Source organism: Ranitomeya variabilis, chromosome 8, assembly GCF_051348905.1.
Source record: "Ranitomeya variabilis isolate aRanVar5 chromosome 8, aRanVar5.hap1, whole genome shotgun sequence".
NCBI lineage: Eukaryota > Metazoa > Chordata > Amphibia > Anura > Dendrobatidae > Ranitomeya > Ranitomeya variabilis.
Window position 1 is genome coordinate 101,648,586 of NC_135239.1, and position 26,847 is coordinate 101,675,432.

General features: G+C 42.3%; 1 long non-coding RNA gene across 1 annotated transcript; it reads left to right on the forward strand.

Moving 5' to 3' along the window:
• Positions 1-285: 285 nt before the first annotated feature.
• LOC143787430 (uncharacterized) lies at positions 286-25,287 on the forward strand. Its single transcript, XR_013218364.1, has 3 exons — positions 286-537; positions 1,178-1,294; positions 24,655-25,287. It is a non-coding gene; the product is annotated as an uncharacterized LOC143787430 (long non-coding RNA).
• Positions 25,288-26,847: the final 1,560 nt, after the last annotated feature.

Here is a 26,847-nt window from a genome sequence, read left to right on the forward strand (position 1 = left end):
TTATTTTTATTTCTTTAATTTTCTTATTCTTTCACTAGTATATTATTAATTGTGCAATTTAGTATCATTATATCATATTCCATTCTCACTGTTTTCGTTCATACATCCACACACTGACATCACTACATTATCAGGTAGTGTTGTACTTTCACAGGCATTTTCACAGGTTTCATACATTCACTGCAAGGCACGCCCGTTTTGCACATCGCTACTGCTGCGGCTCTTCACTCTTCATTGAAGGGAGGTAGGCTTCTGTTCTACGAGTCAGCCTTGACTTCCGGTCCTGCGCACATGGTCCTTCTTGTGTTCCAGCATGCGCTCCAGCACGGAGACTGGAAGTCACTTTTTCACTTCCGGCTAGATGATAAATAGTGGAGAAGCGCCCACTTCTGCCCGCCAATGAAAATGACACATTCTGATAACTGCCACCTCTGGCCATGTAAAGTCACACCCCCATAGAGGAAGCATTTGCGAAACGGCGCTGTCGGGGTGAGAGCACTCTGTCCATGTGGGACCTCCACGCTGACTCACATCTAGGTATGACTCCATTTGTTTCAGCTATCTTATTCACTGTCCAGATCTATGTTCATAGTAACATTTAGCACTCATGCTCTAGCTACTAGTGTTTGCAGACCCCTGCATCATTTCTTGCTGACTTTTTCATATATATGCTGCTTATATTTTGCACTAGGCACTTTTTCACATAAAGTAATTGTCAGCTTTTTTATATAGCACAAGGCATTTCATTGCCTGTCATATATGACACTTTATACAGAGGGTGCATTTTTCTTATTTCATTGTATTCAGACCTTTCCGCTCAGGCTGAAACTCATTAATTGTATACATGCCTTTGCATTTTATGTAACATCCGATAGTTTATTTGTGTCATACCTGTGATACAATGTTTCATGTGTCCATTTGCCATTGTGTTCTTCTTTTGTGTGGTTCCAGCAGCTTGATTCTGCATTTTATTTACTTTTAGAATATTCAATAATACTTATCATCTTTTAAATTTATATTTGCATTCATCGTCTTCTTCCACTTTATTTCAGTGGGAGTGTGTAGTAAAGTTGTTGAATAGATGCTTTTTTGCAAAAATATATATTTTTTGAGACCGTGTTAATAATATTATGAAAGTTGCCTAAAGCCAGGGGGAATGATTTCTTTCTATCTCAAGCTTGTTTTGCAGACATTGCACCTGGTTTTGGCGCACTTGTGAAAGCCGGTTGTGGACAGCTAAGATCCAGAATTGGCAGGTTGTCTGATCAAGCTAGGGGACAAGGAGTTGCCCAAGGTAAGTCCCCTACGGGCTACATCGTTGCAACCATTGTTTATGATCTTGAATAAGATGTCATCCTGACTTCTGACAGGTAGCTATTAGTTTACAATAGATTTGATATAATTACACTGTGGGCTGTAAGGTGTTGAGAAGGTGACCAAAGACTGTGTTTTATTATGAGAAGGGGATGATCTCTGATAGATCTCTTACGGTATAACCTGAGTTGTTTGGCGTCGTTATTGAAAGCGTATTTGATATCACGTTTATTGTAGCCCCTCTGATTTAAGCGTTCACTGATGACCTTACTTTCTTGCAAATATAAATTGTTATTTGAGCAGATGTGTTTAGCACGATTAAATTCCTCTTAGGGTATAGTCGTTGTCCTAAACACTGCATTGTATTTAAAATCAGTGCACACTATTCTTGATGATTTGTCTACCCATAAACCTCTTGCATCGGACCCCACCCTGCCATACAGATACAGGTTGTCCCATATCCTTGATGAAGGTGTAATGTCAGGTTTACTGAACTATAAAATCCACACATGGCTTCTTCCAGATCACCCTATAATACCTATCTTTCATGGACTCCCTTAAACTCACAAAGGCATTCCTCCCCCCCCCCCCCCCTCCGCCCCATTATTTTGGGTATTGGATCCCTTAAGAAAATCTAAGTTTATGGGTTACTAAACACCTTCACCCTTTAGCTACCAGAATCCCAGGTTCTCTAGACACCTCCATAGTTCTTCAAGTTTTTGACCTATTTCAATGGGAGAGCAAATTCAAATTTATAACGTGATGTTGTAACTTTATATTCCACTATTCCCCATCATTTAGCCATTCAAGCCATACGTTACCACTTGGACAGCTGCAGTAATTATTCTCCCACTTTGAAACATTTTTATCAGCAACTGCCTTTCATATCTTTTATATCATAACTATTTCATGTTTGATTCTCAGTTTTTTCTCCAGACACTAGGTGTCCCGATGGGTTCCAGATTTTCCCCATCCCTCGCTATTCTCTATATGGCGTAGTGGGAAGAACTATATATCTTCAATGATACCAATCAGTTCTACAATGTATATACTGGTATGGAAGATATGTGGACAACCTGCTACTTGTTTGGCAGGGTGGTTTGTCCAATGTTGAGAAATTTTCTGTTTTAATTAATTCCAATAATCTAAATTTAAAATTTACTGTCAGTCCCCCCACCTTTGAAACCACTTTTTGGACATTTATCTGACAGGTGATCTTGCTACTAATAAAGTCACAACATCCCTTTATCATAAACAACTGTCAGACAATACAGTTTTATTATCTACATCTTATCATCCTCACCATACTATAAAGGCTATACCCTACAGGGAATTTAACCCCTTCATGACTGGAGCATTTTTCGGTTTTGCGGTTTCGTTTTTTGCTCCCCTTCTTCTCAGAGCCATAACGTTTTTTTTTTCTATCAATATCACCATGTGAGGGCTTGTTTTTTGTGGGACGAGTTGTACTTTTGAACGACACCATTGGTTTTACCATATCTTGTACTAGAAAACAGGAAGAACATTCCAAGTGTGGTGAAATTGCAAAAAAAGTGCAATTCCACACTTGTTTTTTGTTTTGGCTTTTTATTAGGTTAGCTAAATGCCAAAACTGACCTGCTATTATGATTCTCCAGGTCATTACGAGTTCATAGACACCAAACATGTCTAGGTTCTTTTTTATCTAAGTGGTGAAAAAAAATATAAACTTTGTTAAAAAAATTGTGCCATTTTCCAATACCCGTAGCGTCTTAATTTTTCGTGATCTTGGTTTGAGTGAGGGCTTATTTTTTGCCTGCCAAGCTGACGCTTTTAATTATACCATTCTGTTGCAGATACGTTCTTTTGATCGCCCATTGATGCATTTTAATGCAATGTCGCGGCAACCAAAAAAAAGTAATTCTGGCGTTTTTCCTTTTTTTTCGCTACGCTGTTTAGCAATCAGGTTAATACTTTCTTTTATTGGTAGATCGGGTGATTCTGAATGCAGCGATACCAAATATGTCTAAGTTTAATTAATTCATTTTTTTATTGTTTTATTTTGAATGAGACGAAATGGGGGTGAATTGAACTTTTATGTTTTTTTACTTTTTTTATATTTTTAAAAACTTTTTTTTTTACTTTTGTCATGCTTCAATAGTCTCCATGGGAGACTAGAAGCTGCCACAACCCGATCGGCTCTGCTACATAGAAGCGATGATCAGATCGCCTCTATATAGCAGAAATACTCACTTGCTATGAGCGCCGACCACCTGGTGGCGCTCATAGCAATCTGGCACTGACAACCATAGAGGTCTCCAGGAGACCTCTGGTTTTCATGCCAATGAACCGATGACCCGTGATTATGTGACAGGGGTCACCGGTGGGCGGGTTTCCGCCCCGATGGCCGGAAGCACGAGTTAAATGCGGCTGTCAGCGTTTGACAGTGGCATTTAACTAGTTAATAACCGCAGATAGATTGTGATTCCAACTGTGGCTATTCTGGGCACATGTCAGCTGTTCAAAACAGCTGACATGTCCCTGGAAAGATGTAGGCTCACCGCCGGAGCCCACATCAAAGGGAGGGAACCCGACGTCGGCGTACTTTTACGCCTGATGTCGGAAAGAGGTTAATCATGCTAAACACATCTGCTCAACTAACGATTTATTTTTGCAAGAAAGTAAGGTCATCAGTGAATGCTGAAATGAGAGGGGCTACAAGAAAAGTGATAACAAATATGCCTTCAATAAAGTCTCCAAACAACTCAGATCTCTCATAACCTATCAGAGATCATCCCTTTCTCATAATAAAATACAGTCTTTGGTCACCTTCACAGCACCTTACAGCACACAATTTAATGATATCAAATCTATTGTAAAGGAATATCTACCTGTCATAAATCAGGATGACATCTTACACAAGATCATAACCAATGGTTGCAACTATGTGGCCCGTAGGGGACTTACCGTACCTTGGGCAACTCCTTGTCCCCTAGCTTGATCAGACAACCTGCCAATTCTGGATCTTGGCTGTCCACAACAGGCTTTCACAAGTGCGCCAACACCAGGTTGAATGTCTGCAAAACAAGCTTTGGACAAAACGAAATAACTCCCCCTGGCTTCACGCACCTTTCATAATATAACTACTTTCATCAACTGCAACTCTAAATATGTTGTATACTGCATGTGCTGTGTTTCTTGTCATCTTAAATATATTGGATGTACCACCCGAAAATTAAAAAGAATAGCAGAATATTTAACCCCTTCATGACCCAGCCTATTTTGGCCTTAATGACCTTGCCGTTTTTTGCAATTCTGACCAGTGTCCCTTTATGAGGTAATAACTCAGGAACGCTTCAACAGATCCTAGCGATTCTGAGATTGTTTTTTCGTGACATATTGGGCTTCATGATAGTGGTAAATTTAGGTCGATAATTTCTGAGTTTATTTGTGAAAAAAATGGAAATTTGGCGAAAATTTTGAAAATTTCGCAATTTTCACATTTTTAATTTTTATTCTGTTAAACCAGAGAGGTATGTGACACAAAACAGTTAATAAATAACATTTCTCACATGTCTACTTTACATCAGCACAATTTTGGAAAAAATTTTTTTTTTTGCTAGGAAGTTATAAGGGTTAAAATTTGACCAGTGATTTCTCATTTTTACAACAAAATTTACAAAACCATTTTTTTTAGGGACCACCTCACATTTGAAGTCAGTTTGAGGGTTCTATATGGCTGAAAATACCCCAAAGTGACACCATTCTAAAAACTGCACCCCTCAAGGTGCTCAAAACCACATTCAAGAAGTTTATTAACCCTTCAGGTGTTTCACAGCAGCAGAAGCAACATGGAAGGAAAAAATGAACATTTAACTTTTTAGTCACAAAAATGATATTTTAGCAACAATTTTTTTATTTTCCCAAGGGTAAAAGGAAAAACTGGACCACGAACGATGTTGTCCAATTTGTCCTGAGTACGCTGATACCTCATATGTGGGGGTAAACCACTGTTTGGGCATACGGCAGGGCTTGGAAGGAAAGGAGCGCCATTTGACTTTTTGAATGAAAAATTGGCTCCAATCTTTAGCGGACACCATGTCGCGTTTGGAGAGCCCCCGTGTGCCTAAACATTGGAGCTCCTCCACAAGTGACCCCATTTTGGAAACTAGACCCCCCAAGGAACTTATCTAGAAGCATAGTGAGCACTTTAAGCCCCCAGGTGCTTCACAAATTGATCCGTAAAAATGAAACAGTACTTTTTTTTCACAAAAAAATTATTTTAGCCTCAATTTTTTCATTTTCACATGGGCAACAGGATAAAATGGATCCTAAAATTTGTTGGACAATTTCTCCTGAGTACACTGATACCTCACATGTGGGGGTAAACCACTGTTTGGGCACATGGTAAGGCTCGGAAGGGAAGGAGCGCCATTTGACTTTTTGAATGAAAAATGATCTCCATCGCTAGCAGAGACCATGTCACGTTTGGAGAGCCCCCGTGTGCCTAAACATTGGAGCGCTCCCACAAGTGACCCCATTTTGGAAAGTAGACCCCCCAAGGAACTTATCTAGAAGCATAGTGAGCACTTTAAACTCTCAGGTGCTTCACAAATTGATCCGTAAAAATGAAAAAGTACTTTTTTTTCACACAAAATTTCTTTTAGCCTCAATTTTTTCATTTTCACATGGGCAACAGGATAAAATGGATCCTAAAATTTGTTGGGCAATTTCTGCTGAGTATGTTGATACCTCATATGTGGGGGTAAACCACTGTTTGGGTGCACGGCAAGGCTCGGAAGGGGAGGCGTGCCATTTGACTTTTTGAATGGAAAATTAGCTCCAATCGTTAGCGAACACCATGTGGCGTTTGGAGAGCCCCTGTGTGCCTAAACATTGGAGCTCCCCTACACGTGACCCCATTTTGGAAACTAGACCCCCCAAGGAACTTATCTAGATGCATAGTGAGCACTTATAACCCCCAGATGCTTCACAGAAGTTTATAACGCAGAGCCGTGAAAATAAAAAATAATTTTTCTTTCCTCAAAAATGATTTTTAGCCCAGGATTTTTTAATTTTCCAAGGGTAATAGGAGAAATTGGACCCCAAATGTTGTTGTCCAGTTTGTCCTGAGTACGATGATACCCCATATGTGGGGGTAAACCACTGTTTGGGCACACGGCAGGGCTCGGAAGGGAAGGCACGCCATTTGGCTTTTTGAATGGAAAATTAGCTCCAATCATTAGCGGACACCATGTCACGTTTGGAGAGCCCCTGTGTGCCTAAACATTGGAGCTCCCTAACAAGTGACCCCATTTTAGAAACTAGACCTCCCAAGGAACTAATCTAGATGTGTGGTGAGCACTTTGAACCCCCAAGTGCTTCGCAGAAGTTTATAACGCAGAGCCGTGAAAATAATAAATGTGTTTCCTTTCCTCCAAAATATTTTTTTAGCCCAGAATTTTTTATTTTTGCAAGGGTAACAGGAGAAATTGGACCCCAAAAGTTGTTGTCCAGTTTCTCCTGAGTACGCTGATACCCCATATGTGGGGGTAAACCACTGTTTGGGCACATGCCGGGGCTCGGAAGGGAAGTAGTGACGTTTTGGAATGCAGACTTTGATGGAATGCTCTGCGGGCGTCACGTTGCATTTGCAGAGCCCCTGATGTGCCTAAACAGTAGGAACTCCCCACAAGTGACTCCATTTTGGAAACTAGACCCCCCAAGGAACTTATCTAGATGTGTGGTGAGCACTTTGAACCCCCAAGTGCTTCACAGAAGTTTATAACGCAGAGCCGTGAAAATAATAAATGTGTTTCCTTTCCTCAAAAATATTTTTTTAGCCCAGAATTTTTTATTTTTGCAAGGGTAACAGGAGAAATTGGACCCCAAAAGTTGTTGTCCAGTTTCTCCTGAGTACGCTGATACCCCATATGTGGGGGTAAACCACTGTTTGGGCACATGCCGGGGCTCGGAAGGGAAGTAGTGACGTTTTGGAATGCAGACTTTGATGGAATGCTCTGCGGGCGTCACGTTGCATTTGCAGAGCCCCTGATGTGCCTAAACAGTAGGAACTCCCCACAAGTGACTCCATTTTGGAAACTAGACCCCCCAAGGAACTTATCTAGATGTGTGGTGAGCACTTTGAACCCCCAAGTGCTTCACAGAAGTTTATAACGCAGAGCCGTGAAAATAATAAATGTGTTTCCTTTCCTCAAAAATATTTTTTTAGCCCAGAATTTTTTATTTTTGCAAGGGTAACAGGAGAAATTGGACCCCAAAAGTTGTTGTCCAGTTTCTCCTGAGTACGCTGATACCCCATATGTGGGGGTAAGCCACTGTTTTGGCACACGTCGGGGTTCGGAAGGGAAGTAGTGACGTTTTGGAATGCAGACTTTGATGGAATGGTCTGCTGGCGTCACGTTGCATTTGAAGAGCCCCTGATGTGCCTAAACAGTAGAAACACCCCACAAGTGACCCCATTTTGGAAACTAGACCCCCCAAGGAACTTATCTAGATGTGTGATGAGCACATTCAACCCCCAAGTGCTTCACAGAAGTTTACAACGCAGAGCCGTGAAAATAAAAAATCATTTTTCTTTCCTCAAAAAAGATGTTTTAGCAAGCAATTTTTTATTTTCACAAGGGTAACAGGAGAAATTGGGCCCCAATGTTTGTTGCCCAGTTTGTTGTGAGTACAGTGATACCCCATATGTGGGGGTAAACCACTGTTTGGGCGCACGTCAGGGCTCGGAAGGGAAGTAGTGACATTTGAAATGCAGACTTTGATGGAATGGTCTGCGGGCGTCACGTTGCATTTGCAGAGCCCCTGATGTGCCTAAACAGTAGAAACACCCCACAAGTGACCCCATTTTGGAAACTAGACCCCCCAAGGAACTTATCTAGATGTGTGATGAGCACGTTCAACCCCCAAGTGCTTCACAGAAGTTTACAACGCAGAGCCGTGAAAATAAAAAATCATTCTTCTTTCCTCAAAAATTATGTCTTAGCAAGTAATTTTTTATTTTTGCAAGGGTAACAGGAGAAATTGGACCCCAACAGTTGTTGCCCAGTTTGTCCTGAGTACGCTGGTACCCCAAATGTGGGGGTAAACCACTGTTTGGGCACACGTCGGGGCTTGGAAGGGAGGGAGCACCATTTGACTTTTTGAATGCAAGATTGGCTGGAATCAATGGTGGCGCCATGTTGCGTTTGAAGACCCCTGATGTGCCTAAACAGTGGAAACCCCTCAATTCTAACTTCAACACTAACCCCAACACACCCCTAACCCTAATCCCAACTGTAGCCATAACCCTAATCACAACCCTAACCCCAACACACCCCTAACCACAACCCTAACCCCAACACACCCGTAACCCTAATTCCAACCCTAGCCCTAATTCCAACCCTAACCCTAAGGGTATGTGCCCACGTAGCGGATTCGTGTGAGATTTTTCCGCACGACTTTTGAAAAATCTGCAAGTAAAAGGCACTGCGTTTTACCTGCGGATTTACAGCAGATTTCCAGTGTTTTTTTGTGCGGATTTCACCTGCGGATTCCTATTGAGGAACAGGTGTAAAACGCTGCGGAATCCGCACAAAGAATTGACATGCTGTGGAAAATACAACGCAGCGTTTCTGCACGGAATTTTCCGCATTATGGGCACAGCGGATTTGGTTTTCCATAGGTGTACACGGTACTGTAAACCTGATGGAAAACTGCTACGAATTCGCAGCGGCCAATCCGCTGCGGATCCGCGGCCGATCCGCTGCGGATCCGCGGCCGATCCGCTGCGGATCCGCGGCCGATCCGCTGCGGATCCGCTGCGGATCCGCGGCCGATCCGTTGGGATCCGCGGCCGATCCGCTGCGGATCCGCTGCCAAATCCGCACATGCCATAACCCTAACCCTACCCGTAACCCTAACCCTAGTTCTAACCCTAACCCTAGTTCTAACCCTAACCCTAGTGGAAAAAAAAATATATATATTTTCTTTATTTTATTATTGTCCCTATCTATGGGGGTGATAAAGGGGGGGGTTTATTTATTATTTTTTTTATTTTGATCGCTGTGGTAGAACCTACCACAGCGATCAAAATGTACCTGTAAGGAATCTGCCGGCCGGCGGGCGTACTGAGCATGCGCCCGCCATTTTGGAAGATGGCGGCGCCCAGCGAGGAGACGGCCGGACACCGGGAGGATCGGTAAGTATGAAATGGTGGTGGGGGGGTGGATCTGAGCACAGGGGGGGTGATCGGAGGACGGGGGGAGCGGACAGCAGGACGGGGGAGCGGGCAGGAGCACGGGGCAGCGGAGCACAGGACGGAGGGGACCGGACCACGCACCGGAGCACTGGGGAGGCGATCGGTGGGGTGGGGGGTGGTCACTTCAGGTTTTCCAGCCATGGCCGATGATATTGCAGCATCGGCCATGGCTGGATTGTAATATTTCACCTGTTTTTTAGGTGAAATATTACAAATCGCTCTGATTGGCAGTTTCACTTTCAACAGCCAATCAGAGCGATCGTAGCCACGGGGGGGTGAAGCCACCCCCCCTGGGCTGAAGCACCACTCCCCCTGTCTCTGCAGATCGGGTGAAAATGGAGTTAACCCTTTCACCCGATCTGCAGGAGCGCGATCATTCCATAACGCATACGCTGCGTCATAGGTCGTTTTGGCACCGACTTTCATGACGCAGCGTATGCGTCAAAGGTCGTTAAGGGGTTAACTATCATTCACTATAAAAATGGATCATAATCATGAGCATCCAAACACTTTGTCAATGTTCAAAAAGGAGATACTACCAATCGTGCGTTCTTTGGATTTGAGAAACACCCATATTTAAGTCACATGCTGTCCATTTTCTTGTGATCCTCCTTGAGATGGTTCTACTCCTTCATTGGAGTCAGCTGTGTTAAACTAAACTGATAGGACTTAATTTGTAAAGGCAAACACCTGTCTATATAAGACCTCACAGCTCACAGTGCATGTCGGACCAAATGAGAATCATAAGGTAAAAGGAACTGGCCAAGGAGCTCAGAGACAGAATTGTGGCAAGGCACACATCTGGCCAAGGTTACAAAATAATTTCTGTAGTACTCAAGGTTCCTAAGAGCACAGTGGCCTCCATAATCCTTAAATGGAAGAAGTTTGGGACCACCAGAAGTCTTCCTAGACCTGGCCATCCAGCCAAACTGAGCAATCGTGGGAGAAGAGTCTTGGTGAGAGAGGTAAAGACGAACCCCAAGATCACTGTGGCTGAGCTCCAGAGATACAGTAGGGAGATTGGAGAAAGTTCCACAAAGTCAACTATCACTGCAGCCCTCCACGACTTGGGCCTTTATGGCAGAGTGGTCTGACGGAAGCCTCTCCTCAGTGCAAGACATATGAAAGCCCGCATAGAGTTTGCTAAAAAACACATGAAGGACTCCCAGACTAGGAGATATAAGATTCTCTGGTCTGATGAGATGAAGATAGACCTTTTTGGTGATCATTCTAAGTGGTATGTGTGGAGAAAACCAGGCACTGCTCATCACCTGCCCAATACAATCCCAACAGTGAAACATGGTGGTGGCAGCATCATGCTATGGGGGTGTTTTTCAGCTGCAGGGACAGGACGACTGGTTGCAAATGAAGGAAACAAGAATGCTGACAAGTACAGAGATATCCTGGATGAACACCTCTTCCAGAGTGCTCTGGACCTCAGACTTGGCCAAAGGTTCGCCTTCAAACAAGACAATGACTCTAAGCAGACAGCTAAAATAACAAAGGAGTGGCTTCAGAACAACTCTGTGACCATTCTTGACTGGCCCAGCCAGAGCACTGATCTAAACCCAATTGAGCATCTCTGGAGAGACCTGAAAATGGCTGTCCACCAACATTCACCATCCAACCTGATGGAACTGGAGAGGATCTGCAAGGAAGAATGGCAGAGGATCCCCAAATCCAGGTATGAAAAATTTGTTGCATCATTGCCAATAAGACTCATGGCTATACTAGCTCAAAAGGTGCTTCTACTCAATACTGAGCAAAGGGTCTGAATACTTATGACCATGTGATATTTCAGTTTTTCTTTTTTAATAAATTTGCAAAAATTTCTACATTTATGTTTTTTTTTCAGTAAAGATGGGGTGCAGAGTGTACATAATTAGAAAAAATGAACTTTTTTGAATTTATCAAATGGCTGCAATGAAACAAAGAGTGACAAATTTAAAGAGGTCTGAATACTTTCAGTACCCACTGTATATACAGTATGTTTGCAGGTATCACCATTTTTATACCCAATGACTAAGGGCGCATATCACGCCAGAAACGCATCAGGTTCTTGTTGGTTTTAACCATGACTGAGATGTCCCTAAAAAGTATTTTGATTTTATCATACAGGGATGGTATGCTGGAACGATCCTTTTTCCTCCTTCATGTTTATGGCTGTGCTCACCAGCCGGATCAGCACCCACCTGTGAATCCATTCACACCCATCCTCATTTGAATTCATCATTGCTACATTGAAGCTCCCTGCATCTACCTCTCTCCTAACTCTGGCAATGCCTGCTTGCCAGAGGTGAAAATATATAGGAGAGGGGAGTGGCCAAATGAACAGCTAAGAGCATCAAGCTCTTTGTGAAAAAATCGGAAATTTGGCGAAAATTTTGAAAATTTCGCAATTTTTCAAATTTTAATTTTGATGCCCTTAAATCACAGAGATATCTCACATAAAATACTTAATAAGTAACATTTCCCACATGTCTACTTTACATCAGCACAATTTTGGAAACAAATTTTTTTTTTGTTAGGGAGTTATAAGGGTTAAAAGTTGACCAGCAATTTTTACAACACCATTTTTTTTTTAGGGACCACATCACATTTGAAGTCATTTTGAGGGGTCTATATGATAGAAAATAACCAAGTCTGACACCATTCTAAACACTGCACCCCTCAATGTGCTCAAAACCACATTCAAGAAGTTTATTAACCCTTCTGGTGCTTCGCAGAAATTTTTAGAATTTTTTTTTTTTAAAATGAACATTTAATTTTTTTTCACAAAAAATTTACTTCAGCTCCAATTTGTTTTATTTTACCAAGGGTAACAGGAGAAAATGGACACCAAAAGTAGTTGTACAATTTGACCTGAGTACCACGATACCCCATATGTGGGGGTAAACCACTGTTTTGGCGCATGGCAGAGCTCGGAAGGGAAGGAGTGCCATTTGACTTTTCAATGCAAAGTTGGCTGAATTGAGATGGGACGCCATGTCGCATTTGGAGAGTCACTAATGTGCCTAAACATTGAAACCCCCCACAAGTGACACTATTTTGGAAAGTAGACCCCCTAAGGAACTTATCTAGATGTGTGGTGACCCACCAAGAGCTTCACAGAAGTTTATATTGTAGAGCCGTAAAAATATGAAATAATATTTTTTCACAAAGATGAAATTTTCGCCCCCAATTTTTTATTTTCCCAAAGTTACCAGAAGAAATTGTACCCCAAATTTTGTTGTGCAATTTGTCCTGAGTACGCTGATACCCCATATGTGGGGGTAAACCACTGTTTGGGTGCATGGCAGAGCCTGGAAGGGAAGGAGCGCCATTTGACTTTTCAATGCAAAATTGGCTGGAATAAAGATGGGACGCCATGTTGCATTTGGAGAGCCCCTGATGTGCCTAAACATTGAAACCCCTACAAGTGACACCATTTTGGAAAGTAGACGCCTAAGGAACTCATCTAGATGTGTTGTGAGAGCTTTGAACCCCCAAGTGTTTCACTACAGTTTATGACGCAGAGCTGTGAAAATAAAATTCTTTTTTTCCAAAAAAATTATTTTTTAGCCCCCAGTTTTGTGTTTTCCCAAGGGTAACAGGAGAAATTGGACCACAAAAGTTGTTGTACAATTTGTCCTGAGTACGCTGATACCACATGTGTGGGGGGGAACCACCGTTTGGGCGCACGGCAGAGCTCAGAAGGGAAGGAGCGCCATTTGGAATGCAGACTTAGATGGATTAGTCTGCAAGTGTCACGTTGCACTTGCAGAGCCCCTGATGTACCTATGCAGTAGAAACGCCCCACAAGTGACCCCATATTAGAAACTATACCCCCCAAGGAACTTATCTAGATGTGTTGTGAGAACTTTGAACCCCCAAGTGTTTCACTACAGTTAATAACGCAGAGCCTTGAAAATAAAAAAACATTTTTTTCCTACAAAAATGTTTTTTCAGCCCCACAAATTTTTATTTTCCCAAAGGTAACAAGAGAAATTGGACCACAGAAATTGTTGTCCAATTTGTCCTGAGTACGCTGATACCCCATATGTTGGGGTAAACCCCTGTTTGGGTGCACGGGAGAGCACGGAAGGGAAGGAGCACTGTTTTACTTTTTCAACGTAGAATTGGCTGGAATTGAGATTGGACGCCATGTCGCGTTTGGAGAGCCCTGATGTGTCTACACAGTGGAAACCCCCAATTCTAACTGAAATCCTAACCCAATCACACCCCTAACCCTAATCCCAATCACACCCCTAACCCCAACTCCACCACACCCCTAACCCTAATCCCAACCATAATCCTAATCCCAACCAAAAATGTAATCCCTAGCCCTAACCCTAACCCTATCCCTAACCCTAGCCTTAACCCTAGCCCTAACCCTAATGGGAAAATGGAAATAAATACATTTTTTTATTTTTCCCTAACTAAGGGGGTGATGAAGGGGGGTTTGATTTACTTTTATAGCGGGTTTTTTAGCGGATTTTTATGATTGTCAGCCGTCACACACTAAAAGACGCTTTTTATTGCAAAAAATATTTTTTTTGCATTACCACATTTTGAGAGCTATAATTTTTCCATATTTTGGTCCACAGAGTCATGTGAGGTCTTGTTTTTTGTGGGACAAGTTGACGTTTTTAATGGTAACATTTTCGGGCACGTGACATTTTTTGATTGCTTTTTATTCCGATTTTTTTGAGGCAGTATGACCAAAAAACAGCTATTCATGAATTTATTTTTTTTGGGGGGGGCGTTTATACCGTTCGGCGTTTGGTAAAATGGATAAAGCAGTTTTATTCTTTGGGCCAGTACGATTACAGCAATGCCTCATTTATATCATTTTTTTATGTTTTGGCGCTTTTATACAATAAAAACTATTTTATAGAAAAAATCATAATTTTTGCATTTCTTTATTCTGAGGACTATAACTTTTTTATTTTTTTGCTGAATACACTATCAGGGCTCGTTTTTTGCAGGACAAGATGACGTTTTCAGTGGTACCATGGTTATCCATCTTTTTGATCGCGTGTTATTCCACTTTTTGTTCGGCGGTATGATAATAAAGCGTTGTTTTTTGCCTTGTTTTTTTTTTTAACGGTGTTCACTGAAGGGGTTAACTAGTGGGACAGTTTTATAGGTCAGGTCGTTACGGATGCAGCGATGCTAAGTATGTGTACTTTTATTGTTTTTTTTAATTTAGATATTTAGATAAAGGAATGTATTTATTGGAACTATATATATATATATATATATATATATATATATATATATATATATATATATATATATATATATATATATATATATATATATATATATATATATATATATATATATATTTTTTTTTTTTTAATTTATTTAGGAATTTTGTTTTTTTTTTTAACACATGTAAATTTTTTTTTTTTTACTTTTTACTTTTTTTTCTTTGCCCCAGGGGGGACATCACAGTAAAGTGACAGATCGCTGATTTGACACTTTGCTGTGCACTGTGTCAGATCAAAACATATTCTAATATGGTAGGTGCCACAAAAGAAATTAAGTGAAGAGAAGGTATGAATAAAAACAATATATTTATTTATAAAAATTTTTTTTTTTGAACAGTTATAAAGACAAAAAATGCGGGAACGGAAAACTCCAAATACCAGGGGAGACTTGTAGAGCACAATACCAAACAATGCTGTAAGCTAAAGTAATACAGACCTTAATGTCACTAATACTTTATAGCTCAGAAAAGTGTGCCTAGTAGTATATCTGCGCACAGAGCTGTATATATGTAGAGTGTTATATAGAGGTGCTGTGCTTATCACATATTGTAATGTAGAGGCAGGTGTACCCAGAAATGCAGCATTACTTGCTAATATGCCTGGGAAGTGATAAAAACACTATATTACCTATCTGCTGCCAAGTGGGAAAAATACAGAGCACAAAAAAGGATAAATTACCTGCAAGTGCAGTTGGTGGATGTACCAGATCTGTGCGCTATGGTGAGAGTGCTGTCAAGGCTCCCCTACGCCCCCCTACGCTGTGTCAGATCAGCAATCACACAGGCACAGCAGGGAGGCTTACCGGCGCCTGCTCTGAGCAGGTGCTGGTAAGCCACCTCCCTGCAGGACCCGGATCCAGGCCATTTTGGATTCGGGGCCTGCAGGGAGGAGACACTCGGTACAAAGTGAGCACATCGCCTTGTACCGAGGGTCTCAGGGAAGCCCGCAGGGAGCCCCCTTCCTACGCGATGCTTCCCTATGCCCCCGGAGTGCTGCGATCATGTTTGATCGCAGTGTGCAGGGGGTTAATGTGCCGGGGGTGGTCCGTGACTGCTCCTGGCACATAGTGACGGACAACAGCCGGTGCCCCTGGCCGCGATCGGCCGTGCTCCCCCCGTGAGCACGGCCGATCGCTATGATGTACTATCCCATCCCTGGGAATTAAGTCCCAGGTCACCTTGACGGGATAGTACGTCAAATGGGATTAAGTAAGTAACCCCTTAATGACAGAGCCAATTTTTTTCAATTCTGACCACTGTCACTTTATGAGGTTATAACTCTGGAACACTTTAACGGATCCTGCTGATTCTGAGACTTTTTTTTCATGACATGTTGTACTTCATGTTAGTGGTAATATTTCTTTGATATTACTTGCGATTATTTATGAAAAAAACGTAAATATGGCAAAAATGTTTAAAATTTTGCAATTTTCAAACTTAGAATTTTTATGCCCTTAAATCAGAGAGATATGTCACAAAAAATAGTTAATAAATAACATTTCCCACATGTCTACTTTACATGAGCACAATTTTGGAAACAAAGTTTTTTTTTATTAGGAAGCTATAAGGGTTAAACGTTGACCAGCGATTTCTAATTTTTACAGCAAAATTTACAAAACCATTTTTTTAGGGACCATCTCACATTGAAAGTTACTTTGAGGGCTGTACATGACAGAAAATACCCAAACTTGACACCATTCTAAAAACTACACCCCTCAAGGTGCTCAAAACCAAATTCAAGAAGTTTATTAACCCTTTATGTGCATCACAGAAACTGAAACAATGTGGAAGGAAAAAATGAACATTTAACTTTTTTTTTGCAAACATTTTACTTCAGAACCAATTTTTTTTTATTTTCACAAGTGTAAAAAGAGAAAATGAGCAACAAAATTTGTTGTGCAATTTCTCCTGAGTACGCCAATACCCCATATGTGGAGGTAAACCACTGTTTGGGCGCACCGCAGAGCTTGGAAGCGAAGGAGTGCCTTTTGACTTTTTCAAAGCAGAATTGGCTGGAATTGAGATCGGATGCCATGTTGCGTTTAGAGAGCCCCTGATGTGCCTAACCAGTGGAAACCCCACACAAGTGACACCATTTTGGAAACTAGACTCCTTAAGAAACTTATCTAGATGTGTGGTGAGAACTTTGAACCCCCAAGTGCTTCACAGAAGTTTATAACGTAGAGCCGTGAAAATATGAAAATCAAACTTTTCCACAAACCCCCCCCCCCCCAAATTTTTACTTTCACAAGGGTAACAGGAGAAATTGGACCCCAAAATTTATTGTGCAATTTATCCTGAGTAAACTGATACCCCATATGTGGGGTGGGGGGACCACTGTTTCGGCACATTGCAGAGCTTGGAAGGGAAGGAGTGCTGTTTTGGAATGCAGACTTTGATAGAATGGTCTGCGGGCGTTATATTGCGTTTGCAGAGCCCCTGATGTTCCTAAACAGTAGAAACCCCCACAAGTGACCCCATTTTGGAAACTAGACCAACCAAGGAACTTATCAAAATGTGTGGTGAGCACTTTGAATGCCCAAGTTCATAATGCATAGTCGTGAAAATAATATTTTTTTCCACAAAAATGATTTTTTTAGCCCCCAATTTTTTATTTTCCCAAGGGTAACAGGAGAAATTGGACCCCAAGAGTTGTTGTCCAATTTTTCCTGACTACGCTGATACCCCATGTGTGGGGGGACCACTGTTTGGGCACACATCGGGGCTCGAAAGGGAAGTAGTGACGTTTTTAAATGCAGACTTTGATGGAATGGTCTGAGGGTGCCATGTTGCATTTTCAGAGCCCCTGACAGGGCCGGACTGGGACCAAAATTCAGCCCTGGCATTTGAGGTTACACAGGCCCACTTGTCACATGGTGGCTGTATAATATCTTTATACACTTGTAGGTTACAAGAAGTGAGGGGAGTGTAACACGACTATATAACATATAATCACAGCTGTATCCAGCATTACAGCTCAGTCCTATTTATTGCTTTTAGTTGCATTACCAAGAAAAGCCACTACTTTACCTACATAACTGGATATCGTAGATAATGAAGGGATTGAGACGACCAAAGGCTATGGAATCTCATTCTGATGCTCCATAAACTTTGCCTACAGCCACTTTTGGTTCCGCTGCGCAGCACAAGACCCGGTGACTCTGAAGAGCGGTGACATCAGTAACGTCACTGCTCTTCAGATATTCTGGGTCTTGCGCTGAGCTCGGCGACTGTGAAAAGCGGTATTATTACTACTGTCACCACTCTTCAGAGTCGCTGGATCTTGCCAGGTCTGGGCTAATAGTGGGGATGTCTGATAGACACCTCTCCATTACTTACACCAGGGATTGATAACAGCTGACATTACGCAGCTGACATCAACCCCAAAAATCATTACACATACCAGAATTAAATGCTTTGGCGGCTGGGAAAAGAAGTAGAGTTAGCTCTATTCCCAGGCGCCGGGTGCTACCTACAACTGTCATCATCCTTCCCTGGTCTCCCTGCAAAAAATTTCTGCTGTATTTACATGCGCTGATCTCAGGCCACTACACGAGTGCGATCGACAATACTGAAGTTGTTCGCTTGTTTCGCGGCCTCTTTACACCAACTGAGAAAGAATGAAGGGAACAGAACAATCACAATCTGTCCCCATACAATATCATGTTATCAGCAGCACATCTACAGTTTACACCGGCGATGTGCTGCTGAGAACAAGGATTTCTGTTCCCACTTAAACAATCCTATCACTCGATGAATAGGCAGCATTTTGCTTATTTAATATAATACACTCCATAGTCCTCCATATATTATAATGTGCACCTCAGTCCTCCATATAGTATAATACACTCCTCCATATAGTATAATATACTCCTCATAGTCTTTCATGTAGTATAATACACTCCTCAGTCCTTCATATAGTATAATTCACTCCTCAGTCCTCCATATAGTATAATACACTCCTCATAGTCCTCCATATATTAAAATACACTGCAATTCCTCCATATAGTATAATACACTCCTCAGTCCTCCATATAGTATAATGTACTGCCACAGTCCTCCATATAGTATAATACACTCCTCAGTCCTCCAAATAGTATAATACATTCCTCATAGTGCTCCATAGAGTATAATGCCCCGCCATTGTCGTCCATGTAGTACAATTCACTTCCCATAGTATAATGCACCCCATAGTTCTTCATATAGTATAATGTATTCACCATAGTCCTCGATACAGTATAATGATGCCACCCCAGAGTATAATGCAGCCACCCCACAGAATATATTGTAGCCCCGAGTATAATGTAACCCCCAGAGAATATAATGCAGCCCCCTCATATAGTATAATGCAGCCCCTGCATATATAATATATGGTAGCCCCCTCATAGAGCATAATGCAGCCCATACAATATAATGCAGACCCTCTATAAAATAGAATGCAGCCCTCCTCATATAGTATAATGCAGCTCCCAATAGAATATAATACAGCCCCCAAAGAATATAATGTAGCCCCCAGATAATGTAATACAGCCCCCCATAGAATGTAATACAGCCCCCCCATAGAATGTAATGCAGCTAGCCCCCATAGAATGTAATGCAGCCAGCCCCCATAGAATGTAATGCAGCCAGCCCCATAGAATGTAATGCAGCCAGCCCCCATAGAATGTAATGCAGCCAGCCCCCTTAGAATGTAATGCAGCCGGCCCCCATAGAATATAATGCAGCCAGCCCCTATAGAATGTAATGCAGCCAGCCAGCCCCCCCATAGAATGTAATGCAGCCAGCCAGCCCACCATAGAATGCAATGCAGCCAGCCCCCATAGAATGTAATGCAGTAGAATATAATGCAGCCAGCCCCTATAGAATGTAATGCAGCCAGCCAGCCCACCATAGAATGTAATGCAGCCAGCCCCCATAGAATGTAATGCAGCCAGCCCACCAAAGAATGTAATGCAACCAGCCCCCCATAGAATGTAATAAATCCCTCCCATAGAATGTAATACAGCACAGCCCCCATATAATGTAATACAGCCCCCCTAATAGCCCCACAATCCAGTTATCACTCATTGATATATTTAAAAAAAAACAAAAACACTCTCCTCACCTCTCCTCGTGCCCCGCGCTGCACCTGGCTCCGGTCTCAGCGGCTGAAGTCTGCCCGGCACACAGCAGGTACGCGATGATATGACGTCATCGCGCACCTGCAGTGTCAGAGGCAGAGCGGGGAATGATGGTAGAGGGAGCGACAGCGGACACTCTCTCTCCTCCATCATTGCATTCAACTGTACTGGCGTCTCACCGGTACAGTTAAATGCGGCGGCACTGGCGGGGGGGGGGGGGTGAGTCGACGCTGGCGAGCGGCCCGCTACTGCCACCGGCCCTTCTGCCATTTGTCAGAAGTGCCCGATGGCCAGTCCGGCCCTGGCCCCTGATGTACCTAAACAGTAGAAACCCCCCACAAGTGACCCTATTTTGGAAACTAGAACCCCCAAGAACTTATCTAGATATGTGGTGAACATTTTGAACGCCCAAGTGCTTCACAGAAGTTTGACGCAGAGCCGTGAAAATAAAAAATCATTTTTTTTTCCATAAAAATGATTTTTTAGCCCCCCCAATTTTTTTATTTTCACAAGGGTAACAGGAGAAACTGGACCCCAAATGTTGTTGTTCAATTAGTCCTGAGTATGCTGATGCCCCATATGTGGGGGTAAACCACTGTTTGAGCGCGCGGCAGAGCTCAGAAGGGAGGAGCACCGGTTTGAGTGCAAAATTGGCTCGCTTTTGGACCATTCTATCAAAGTCTGCATTCCAAAACGGCACTCCTTCCATTCCGAGCTCTGCTATGCGCCCAAACAGTGGTCCTCCCCCACACATGGGGTATCAACGTACTCAGGACACATTGCACAACAACCTTCATGGTCCAATTTCTCCTATTAACCTTGTGAAAGTAAAAATTTTGGGGTAAAAAGATCATTTTTGTGGAAAAAATATGATTTTTTTTATTTTCACGGCTCTACGTTATAAGCACTGTGAAGCACTTTGGGGTTCATAGTGCTCACCATACATCTAGATAAGCTCCTTGGGGATCTATTTTCCAAAATGGGGTCACTTGTGGGGGGGGGGGGTTTACTGTTTAGGTACATCAGGGCTCTGCAAACGCAATATGATGCCCGCAGACCATTGCATCAAAGTCTGCATTTTAAAACGTCACTACTTCCCTTCCGAGCCCGCTGTGTACCCAAGCAGTGGTCTCCCGACATATGGGGTATCGGCGTACTCAGGACAAACTGGACAACAACTTTTGTGGTCCAATTTTTCTTGTTATCCTTGTGAAAGTAAAAAATTGCGGGCTAAAAAATCATATTTTAGGAAAAAAAAAGATTTTTAATTTCAGCACTTAGGGGTTCAAAGTGCACATCACACATCTAGATAAGTTCCTTAAGGGGTCTAGCTTTCAAAATGGTGTCACTTGTGGGGGGTTTCCACTGTTTAGGCACATCAGGGGCTCACCAAATGCAGCATGGCGTCCGATCTCAATTCCAGCCAATTCTGCATTGAAAAAAGTTAAGCGGCGCTCCTTCCCTTCCAAGCTCTACTGTGCGCCCAAACAGTGGTTTACCCCCACATATTGGGTATCGGCGTAGTCAGGACAAATTGCACAGCAACCTTAGTAGTCTAATTTCTCCTATTACTCTTGTGAAAATAAAAATTTTGGGGTGAAAAGATCATTTTTGTGGAAAAAATGTGATTTTTTTTTATCTTAACGGCTCTACGTTATAAACTTCTGTGAAGCACTTGGGGGTTCAAAGTCCACACCACACATCTAGAAAGTTCCTTAAGGAGTCTAGTTTCCAAAATGGTGTCACTTGTGGGGGTTTCCACTGATTAGGCACATCAGGGGCATCCTGAATACAACATGGTGTCCGATCTCAATTCCAGCCAATTCTGCGTTGAAAAAGTCAAACGGCACTCCTTCTCTTCCAAGCTCTGCCGTGCGTCCAAACGGTGGTTTACCCCCACAAGTGGGGTATCAGGGGTATCGTATTCAGGAGAAATTGCACAACAAATTTTGTGGTTCATTTTCTCTTTTTACACTTGTGAAAATAAAAAAAATTGTTTCTGAAGTAAAATATTAGTAAAATGTTAATTTTTTCCTTCCACATTGCTTCACTTCCTGTGAAGCACGTAAAGGGTTAATAAAATTCTTGAAAGTGGTTTTGAGCACCTTGAAGGGTGTAGTGTTTAGAAAGGTGTAACTTTTTGGTATTTTCTGTCATGAACACCCTTTAAAGTGACTTTAAATGTGTTATGGTTCCTAAAAAAATTGGTTTTGTACATTTTGTTGCAAAAGTGAAAAATTGCTGGTCAACTTTTAACCCTTATAACTTCCTAACAATAAAAAAGTTTCCAAAATTGTGCTGATGTAAATTTGACATGCGGAAAATGTTATTTATTAGCTCTTTTGTGTGACATATCTCTCTGATTTAAGGGCATAAAAATTCAAAGTTTGAAAATTGCAAAATTTAAATTTTTTTTGCCATATTTCTGTTTTTTTCATAAATAAACGCAAGTAATATTGAAATAATGTGAAAAAATAGAAAAAGAGGGCACTCACCATCTAAAGCCTTTTATCAGTCCTTTATTGTGGCCTAAAAGAGTAGTAGTAGCAGGTCTTACAGGAGAACGCAGGTGTCATGAGACGACGGCCTGTTTCGCGCAAGTGCGCTTCTACAGGTCTGTAGACCCGTAGAAGCGCACTTGCGCGAAACGGGCCGTCGTCTCATGACACCTGCGTTCTCCTGTAAGACCTGCTACTACTACTCTTTTATGCCACAATAAAGGACTGATAAAAGGCTTTAGATGGTGAGTGCCCTCTTTTTCTATTTTTTTCACATTTTATGGACTGTGTTGTTCTTGTGGAGCACCAAGTCTTACAACCCTGGCGGTATAGACACACATGCAACAGCGAAACCTGAGGTCTCTGATGTAACCAGCTGTGAGTGCGGATTTTTTTCTTTTTTGTTTCGAATATTGAAATAATGTTACCACTAACATGAAGTACGATATGTCATGAAAAAACAGTCTCAGAATCAGCGGGATTCGTTAAAGCGTTTCAGAGTTATAACCTCATAAAGTGACAGTGGTCAGAATTGTAAAAATTTGCTTGGTCATTAAGTACCAAACTGTCTCTGTCGCTAAGGGGTTAAGCAAATCTTCAAATTACAAACAAATCAGACAACAACAGGAGCAAAAAAAAAATCATCTGCTTCTTCTGTGTGATGGTCTGATTTCGTCGAGGGTCTCGGGAACCTAAGAAATGTCCTTGAGGTGACACAGGCAATTCGAAGAAAGGAAAACGAGGCAGTCAGGGTGGATTCAATCGATCCTTTCTAGATTTTAGTATACTTTTCATGGCAACTCCGGTGTATATAAACACTTTTCTTAAAAGCAAAGGACAGATTCTTTGTAAATTTCCATTCAGAAATGATAAAGGAAAGATATAAATCTTTGTACCGTGTTAGCCAGTAGATAGAAAAATATTTAGAATTGAGAGTCCTCAGTGGTTTGATACCTTTTAATGGCTAAATGAAAAGATGGTAACAAACAGTGAGCTTTCGAGACTATGCAGGTCTCTTCATCAGGCATAGACTAATACAAAATCTGAAGAGTCACATATTTCTCCACAACACAGCACAGAAATAATGCAATACATAAGACAAGTGCCTTGAAGGAAAACTATCATTATGGGAGAGGGATAAACAGTTGTGTCCATAAATATTGGAACAGTTCATGGATGAGGAGTGTGAAAGTTTTATTGTGCTCTGGGGTCTGGTTCTGTGTTGAGATGCCCCCACAAGGTCTGAGGAGCAAATTCCTTAATTGATGTAAAAAGTCATAAATCCATGTGACGCATTCATTCTTGCACTGAGTGTGTCAAAAGTTGTCATTAGTGTTGACTCAACACTAATGACAACTTTTGACACACTCAGTGCAAGAATGCAACACACTGTTGAGCATTCCGATACCGCAAGTATCGGATATCGGCCGATATTTGCAGTATCGGAATTCCGATACCGAGTTCCGATATTTTTGCGATATCGGGAATCGGGATCGGGATGCATATTCATGTGTAAAATAAAGAATAAAAATAAAAAATAGGGATATACTCACCCTCGGACGCGCCCTGGTTGTACCTGCTGCAACCGGCAGCCTCCGTTCCTAAGAATGAGCGAGTGAAGGACCTGCGATGACGTCGCGGTCTTGTGATTGGTCGTGTAACCGCTCACGTGACCGCTCACGTGACCGCGACGTCATCGAAGGTCCTTCACTCGCTCATTATTAGGAACGGAGGCTGCCGGTTGCAGCGGTTACAACCAGGGCGCGTCCGAGGGTGAGTATATCCCTATTTTTTATTTTTATTCTTTATTTTACACATGAATATGGATCCCAGGGCCTGAAGGAGAGTTTCCTCTCCTTCAGACCCTGGGAACCATCCAGGATCACTTCCGATATTTGTGTCCCATTGACTTGTATTGGTATCGGGTATCGGTGATGGCGATATCCGATATTTTTCGGATATCGGCCGATACAATCCGATACCAATACTTTCAAATATCGGAAGGTATCGCTCAACACTAGTTGTCATGAGTTTATACTCCCAGATCCTTCTGTCTCTCTGAGATTTGAAGTTACCTTTTAATACTATTAATTTCATGTCCATGGTGCTGTGATCAGGGATACAAAAATGTTTGGCCACAGGTAAATCTATTCTTTTTTCTTTAATTGTGTGTCGATGAGAATTCATCCTTGTTCTAAGCTTTTTCCCTTTGTCTCCTACATACAGACCCCTTGTTGGACATTTACAGTGCCTTGCGAAAGTATTCGGCCCCCTGGAACTTTTCAACCTTTTCCAACATATCATGCTTCAAACATTAAGATACCAAATGTACATTCTTGGTGAAGAATCAAAACAAGTAGAACAAAATTGTGAAGTTGAACGAAATGTATTGTTTTTTTTTAATTTTTGTGGAAATTCAAAAACTGAAAAGTGGGGCATGCAATATTATTCGGCCCCTTTACTTTCAGTGCAGCAAACTCACTCCAGAAGTTCATTGTGGATCTCTGAATGATCCAATGTTGTCCTAAATGCCTAATGATGATAAATATAATCCACCTGTGTGTGGATCCGAGGTCCAGCGATGATATGACTCTCATCCCAGACTGGTGCGGCAGGTTCTGCAGTGCTCATGGTGCGGGAGCTCTGCTGACATTTTCTGAAAGCCCGGTGCCCCCGTATATCCATAGCTGTGAAGACAGTGGCCTCCGGGAAATCCTATCCCTGGAAGGTGTGGCAGGTTCGTCGGTGCTTAATGTTGCGAGGGCTCCACCAACATTTTCTGAAAGCCTGAAGCACCCTTACATCCACTGCTGCAATTCAGTGGCCTCCGGGAAAATGGCCTCCGAGAAAATGGCCACCGGGGGCAGTGCATGCACAGATTGAGATCTCGATACTGAGATCCGGGACAAGATCTCGTTGCCGAGATCGCAATCTGCGCATGCGCCGCTTCCAGCCGCCTTTTTCCCGGAGGCCACCCATCACATCAATGGAAGTGCGGGGGCTCCGGGATTTCACAAAATGTCGATGGAGCCTCCGCACCTCTGAGCACCACTGAATACTGCCACACCAGCCTGGGAAGGGAGTGCGATCTTCGCCCAGGAAGCGTCGGACCACTGCAGAATCGCCCGACTCCTGCTGCTGCCACATTACTGGAAAGGGTATTCCAACTATAAGACGCACCTCTATTTTCCCCAAAAACTTTTAGGGGAAAAAGTGCATCTTATAGTCCGAAAAATACTGTATATTTCTGTTTTCCATATGTTGACTGTGAATTAAAAATGTATTATACTTATTCAACTTTATATGAAGTGTCATGTTAATTACATAGTGTACTTAGTTAACACTATTTTGCTCAAAAGAGCATAAAATCCATCCCCCCGCTCATTTCTTTGAGTTTGTTGGTGGAAATGATAAACGTAAAGTCATAATATTCATTCAAAATACCCAAATGAACCCCTGTTTAGCGGAGTACTAGCTAGACCAGGGGTGGTAAATCTTTCTCAGCCAAGGGCCGTTTGGATATTTCTACCATCCTTCGGGGGCCGTACAAACTCCGCCCACAAAGTGCATCCTGATTCTGGCACTGGCTTCAGGACGTAATCTTCATTGCATGCCCTTCAGTGTTCAGTAGTGAACACAGCGTGTGTGTGCTAACAGAGCAAGAAGAAATTTATGAACTGGTCGTAATCAAAGTACACCTCCCTGCCCAAGAATGCGGTCCCTGAAAATCTGTGGGGCCTGATAAAAGGACATCGAGGGCCGTAAATAGCCCTGGGGCCTGAGGTTCCCCACCCCTGAACTAGACAATAATGTCCTTAAATACGCAGGTGGTTTACCATTCGTGTGAAATAAATATAATGGCAGGTGCAACCTCACATATCCTACTGAAGACTTGCTGACATTAGCATTAGAGACTCTTGGACAGACACCTTCTGGGTCTATAGTTTTTCTCCAAATAAAAATACACAGCACACCTTTCTAAACCCAATGGTTAATCAAAAACATGGATTGACTGCAGAAGCATAGCTAGGGTTTTGGTTCAGGGGGGCCAAACTTCTGAGTGGGCCCCTAAACAGGTAACCCTGATTACACACTACAGTGGCTCCTCCTGATAGTGGATGTAGGAGAACCTCAGCAGATGACCGTGCTGTTACTAAAAAAAATCTCTATACAAAGGCCAACACTGATATTATCACTATGTGACCATGTAGTGGTAGATACCAGGCCTGCAGAATATGTAATAGATTACAGTACAGTTACAGATAGTGACTTTCAGCTTGTGTTCTTTCTGATGGAATTGTTCACTTTTCCAGTTTTTTCAGCTGGCCCAGACCGACACATCAACTTCTCCAGCCAGGACTCTTCTGCAGAGATCACAAGAAAGACACATTTGTTCACATTGACAGCACCGTCCCCATC